We start from the raw sequence: 6,307 nt of genomic DNA, 5'->3' as shown, positions 1-6,307 counted from the left end.
CCCAATATTGTGGAGTATCTTGAGATAGGAGATCGATATTTGTATTATTAACGTATAGTTTCGATGTGAATAAATCTCCCTGTGCCCTTGCAGGATATCTGCTTAAGGCATCAGCCACAATATTGGTAGAACCTTGAATATGTTCAACAGTAAAATCAAAACTTTGAAGTTTTAATGCCCAGCGGTTTAGTCTTGGGTTTAAACTTCTAGCCAACTGCAGCCATGAAAGTGACTGATGGTCACAATGAATAACAAATGTTCTTCCACTAAGATAAACACTAAACTTTTCTACTGAAAAGAGGATAGCAAGACATTCAATCTCATGAGTTGAATAAGTTAGTTCTGTACCACGCAATACTCTACTAACATATTGTATTACTAACGTTTCATCTTCATCTGATAACTGCCATAACACTCCTCCAATTCCAACTTTGCTTCCATCAGTGTTAAGATGGAAAATTTTACTAAAATCCGGTTGAGCTAATACATCAGGAGATGTAACTAGCTGTTTCAAATCATTAAAAGCTTGGTGATGATTCTCCTTCCAGTCCCACTTGTTATTTGATTTTAGTAAATCATACAAAGGAGCAGCTATCATTGCAAATTTGTGAACAAATTTTCTCCTCCAATTTACTATTCCTAAAAATTTCCTTAGAGCCTTCTTGTTTTGAGGAACTGGAAAATCCATGATTGCTTGGTTCCTTTCAGAATCAATATGAATGGTTTCTCCAGAAATCACATGGCCTAGGAAAAATGTATTTCAGTTTGGAAGAACTTGCATTTCGACAATTTAATAGACATATTAGCTGTCTTCAGAGTTGATAAAACATAACGTAAATGTTCTAAGTGGTTTTGAATCGATGGAGAGAAAATTAAAATATCATCAATATAAACCATCAGGAAAGAATTTGTATGATTGCCAAATATTTTATGCATTCTATCAACGAACACACTCACGGCACTTTTGATTCCAAAAGGCAAAAAATGGAACTCCATCAAAATACCTCTATAAGAAAATGCCGTAAACTTAAACGACCTTGGTGTCAAAGGAATCTGAAAATAACCGCAACTAAGGTCAATGGATGTGAAGTATTTTGCTCCCTTCAATCTTTGTAGTAATTCCGAGATAGGCTCTACCTGTGTCATCGGAGAAATTACGTGTTGGTTTAATTTACGGAAGTCGACCACTGGTCTCCATAAACCTCCCGCCTTTGGGACTATGTGGAGTGGATTCCTATAGGGAGATGTGCTTTCTTGTATAACGCCCCACTGTTGCCATTTTTGTAACTCTCTTTCCATATCATCCCGTCTAGCATAAGGAACAGGGTAAGTGGGTGCTATTATTGGCACATCAGTATCCAATTGTATATCGTAAGCTTCCACATTTGCTTTGTTAGGTCTGTCAGAAAATAAAACTTGGTATTCGAGAAGAAGATGAAATAACTGATCCAAACAATCAGATGGAAGAGTATTGTTCATGTACGCTGCACGCCGAATATCTTCCTCCGAAGCGATGTCAGATGTTTCTTCAATTTGTGAAGTGGTTGAAATTGGTAATTTGCAAGAACGTACTATTCCCTTCATTGACGGAAGACTTTCTTCAGATTGCACTAAAAACGGAGCAATTATTTCCTGACCTAATGAATTCGAAAGCATGACGGTTGCGTTGGTGTAATTTATAATCGCCTTATATTGCCACAAAAATGGCGAACCCAAAATTAAATCAGCGTGTAACTGTTTGACAATATACAGTTCCATGTGGAAAAACTCATTTGCTATTTGAACTGTTACATATTTGAAACCCATTACCTTTATACGTTGATCTCCTGCAAAGCAAGCCAATTGTATTCCTTCTAATTGTTCCAATTTTGCTCCTGGTATAATTGAACTTAGAATTGTCCAGATTTTATAATCTAATAAATTACACTGACTTCCAGTATCAATTAAACAATTTAAAGACAGATCCGCAATTTTACCTTGTATTTCTGGATTCTCAATTTTTGGTATTGGAGTACCAGTTTCTGACATAATCCACTCTGGTTCAGAATCGTACCATTCTAATAAAAATGCTACAGATAAAACTTTATCTCTGGTAACGCCTAAAGATTTAATTTTATTATAATCCTTCAGACATTCCTTAACATGTACTAAATAAGGGTTATTAACTCTACCATCCAGCTCCTTTGCATTTATTTGTGGCAAGGTAAATCGGAGCATATCACCCTGCCTTAGTTGTTTAAGTAGTTAGAAGAATGTGCACTTGTGGTAGTAGTAGCAGTCGGAGTTAGGTGTTCCATATTTGCAGAATTACGCTGCAAGTTGGTGCTGCCTACTGTAACACTATTTTCCTGTGAACTATGAGATGCATTACCATACTCTATTGGTTGTTCATTGTAATTTCCAGTTCTACTATATCTTCTGTTATCAGATGTTGGGGTATTGCCAAGTCTGAAATTCGAATTATTTACGTTATTATTAATTCTTTCAGACCTTACAAACTGCCTTCTTGAGGGATTGCGTTCAAATCTTCTGGGAGATGGGCGATTATTTACATTGATTCCTGCATTTTCGGTCTGTGTTGTAGAATCATAAGAATTCCGCTCCACATTTACTTGCCTGACGAAGTATTTTGGTCTGTCGAAACTTCTCTTCTTATTAGCCTTGTCATCAGAATCTGTATTATCACCGGGCAAAGATAAACTTTTATTCTTTTCACTCGAATACAAATCAATAGTCCTTAATTTCTGCGTCAGTTGCTTAAGATCTGTAATATTATGGCAGCCCACATTCTTTGAAATTGACTCAGGTAGCTGTTTCAAAATCATCCGTATTACTTCAACTTTGTTTGGAGTTTCCACAAGGTTACAATAAGCAGAGTACGTTTTTAAAGCGTATGCTTCCAATGACAAACCTGAAGCTGGGTTGTATTTTCTTGATCGTAACAATGTCAACTGACTTTCTAATAACTCATTAGATGCAAACTGATCAAGAAATTTATGTACAAAGTCCTCATAAGAAATGAAACTCTTCTTTTCACTGTTGAACCAGTAAGCGCCTACATTATAAAAACACTTACGAATTATACATAATTTATACTTGGGAGGAACACCAATTATGTTTAACATTGTAGTTAGTTGTTCGATAAATTCTCTACCAGACTGTTTTGAAACATCTCCTCCAAAACGTGGCAATTGACTGAGTTCACTAACTCGTGAAAATCTATTAGAGCATGTATCAGACTGATTGTTAGAATTCCATGTTGAATCATTATTCAGCCATATCGGGTTATAAGTATAGTTTGTTCTAGTACAAGGACTATGATTTACATTTAAGTCATCAGGAAACTGATCATGGATTAAGGAATGACATGTACTTTGACGTTGGCAACCACATACTGAAGTTTCAAGACCTGTGAAATTGTCTTTATTATCACAAGCAACATAAGTTCTAGAAGGTATGGAATTTCTGTTAGATGTAGAACAAATTTGCTTTGATGTGTCTGTAGCACATAAAGAACTAGGTGCATTATTTTCAGTATCACAAGTATGTACGTGCTTATTATCATACAGTAAAGAGTTGTTCAACGAAGAAAGACATGAATGGTTATTGAGTGAACATGTACAATGGATTTTGTCAACAGTAGGATTGCTATTACTAAATTCAGTATTATCTAAAACACAATGCCGCAATGCATATGTATTCTTGCCTTGTGAAGTGGAAGCTTTAGCAAATTTATTTCTACTTTTATTGTGAGCAGATTTGCCCTTGCACAATTTGGTTACATTTTCCTTTACAGAATTCACTTCAGCATCAGATGTATCATAGCCAGAAGAACCTGTATGAAATGTTTCGCATTTATTGTGTTCACTAAAAACAACATGCTTTATTTTAGAATTTAATCTTGTATCAGTTTGGCATGCTATGTGCCTATGTTCATTAATAAGTGCATCAACATTACTTAGTTCTTTATCTGGTTGTAGAACGTCTCTAACCATACTAGTACAAATAACATCGCTTTGCTCTAAGTTAATGCATTTCTCATTTAAATCCTTAAGCATAGAATCAAATTCTTGCAACTTTACCTGCGTAGTATTCATATTTGTTTGTAGTGTACTTATAGAAGTTTCATGTTGGCACAACTGGTTTGATACGTGTTGTTTTAACTCATCATCATGATGGTCTAGTTTTGATTCAAGATCACTGACTTTCGAATTTAATAAAGTTACTTCATCATTTATACGTTCATTTAGTAACCTATTAGCTGATTGACAAGAATCAGAAACCTGCTGCAACTTATTTTATACATGTTGGAATCCTTCGTTCAGTTTTTCAGTACTTTGCTGCAACCTAACCAATTTTGTGCCCCAAACTTCACAGTTTGTTTGTAAACTTTCGCGCAGCGTTTCAGCGTTCTGATCAAGTCTATCTTGTAACCTATTCTCCAAAGCTTCAGTGTTCTGAAGTAACCTATTCTCCAGCGTTTCGGTATTCTGGAGCAACTTCTCTTGCAACCTATTTTCCAGAGCTTCAGTGTTCTGAAGTAACCTATTCTCCAGCGTTTCGGTATTCTGGAGCAATTTCTCTTGCAACCTATTTTCCAGAGCTTCAGTGTTCTGAAGTAACCTATTCTCCAGCGTTTCGGTATTCTGGAGCAACTTGTCTTGCAACCTATTCTCATGTTGGGCCAAACTCAAGTGAAAAGCAGATAAAATTTGGTCAATATTGGGATTTACTGTATCCAAGTATGATTTTAGAGTGAATGGATTGAATTCTGGCTTGCATGTCTTACAGTAATAGTCTTCTTTCATAGAGCTGAATATTACCCAGTGAATAACTGTAAGACCCCTACAATTTACATGTTCCCATTTCTTGCATGACGTGCATTCAATCATGCGAGTGTCAGAAAATCTGTCCTTACAACAGAGTAAATCCTCCATTTGCTTACCAGAAATGTCCTCTTCGTTGCTTACTTCAGCAACATCACTGAGATCCGGTTGAAGGCACACACTACTTCGAAGCACGTAAGGCACTTCTCTTTTCTTCATTATAGCATTATCAGTTCAGTTCTTATCAACTTACAATTTTCGAATCCTGGCTCTAGGTCGCCAATTGTGAAGTCAATAAGGTCAAAAACTACATACTCAGATCTTCACCAAACTTTGCATGGATACATTGGATGTCAAGACACGTGGAAAAAACATACAAAACATAGGATTGGGGACATCAAGATTTTGGTCGAATTTTTTAAGAATTTTCAAATTTTCAGATAGGAGGTTCCATATAAGGTCAAAAACTACATACTCAGATCTTCACCAAACTATGCAGGGATACATTGGATGTCAAGACACGTGGAAAAAACGTACAAAACAAGAGATTGGAGACATCAAGATTTTGGACGAATTTTTTAAGAATTTTCAAATTTTCAGATAGGAGGTTCCAGATAAGGTCAAAAACTACATACTCAGATCTTCACCAAACTTTGCAGGGATACATTGGATGTCAAGACACGTGGAAAAAACGTACAAAACAAGAGATTGGAGACATCAAGATTTTGGACGAATTTTTGAGGAATTTTCAAATTTTCAGAAATGAGGTTCCAGATAAGGTCAAAAACTACATACTCAGATGTTCACCAAACTTTGCAGGGATACATTGGATGTCAAGACACGTGGAAAAAACGTACAAAACAAGAGATTGGAGACATCAAGATTTTGGACGAATTTTTGAGGAATTTTCAAATTTTCAGAAATGAGGTTCCAAATAAGGTCTAAAACTACATACTCAGATCTTCACCAAACTTTGCAGGGATACATTGGATGTCAAGACACGTGGAAAAAACATACAAAACATAGGATTGGGGACATCAAGATTTTGGTCGAATTTTTTAAGAATTTTCAAATTTTCAGATAGGAGGTTCCATATAAGGTCAAAAACTACATACTCAGATCTTCACCAAACAATGGAGGGATACATTGGATGTCAAGACACGCGGAAAAAACGTACAAAACAAGAGATTGGAGACATCAAGATTTTGGACGAATTTTTTAAGAATTTTCAAATTTTCAGATAGGAGGTTCCATATAAGGTCAAAAACTACATACTCAGATCTTCACCAAACATTGCAGGGATACATTGGATGTCAAGACACGTGGAAAAAACGTACAAAACAAGAGATTGGAGACATCAAGATTTTGGACGAGTTTTTGAAGAATTTTCAAATTTTCAGATAGGAGGTTCCAGATAAGGTCAAAAACTACATACTCAGATCTTCACCAAACGTTGCAGGGATACTTTGCATGTCAAGACA

This window comes from Lepisma saccharinum, unplaced genomic scaffold (assembly GCF_977018435.1).
Source record: "Lepisma saccharinum unplaced genomic scaffold, izLepSacc3.1 HAP1_SCAFFOLD_132, whole genome shotgun sequence".
NCBI lineage: Eukaryota > Metazoa > Arthropoda > Insecta > Zygentoma > Lepismatidae > Lepisma > Lepisma saccharinum.
This window is presented reverse-complemented; position numbering follows the sequence as displayed.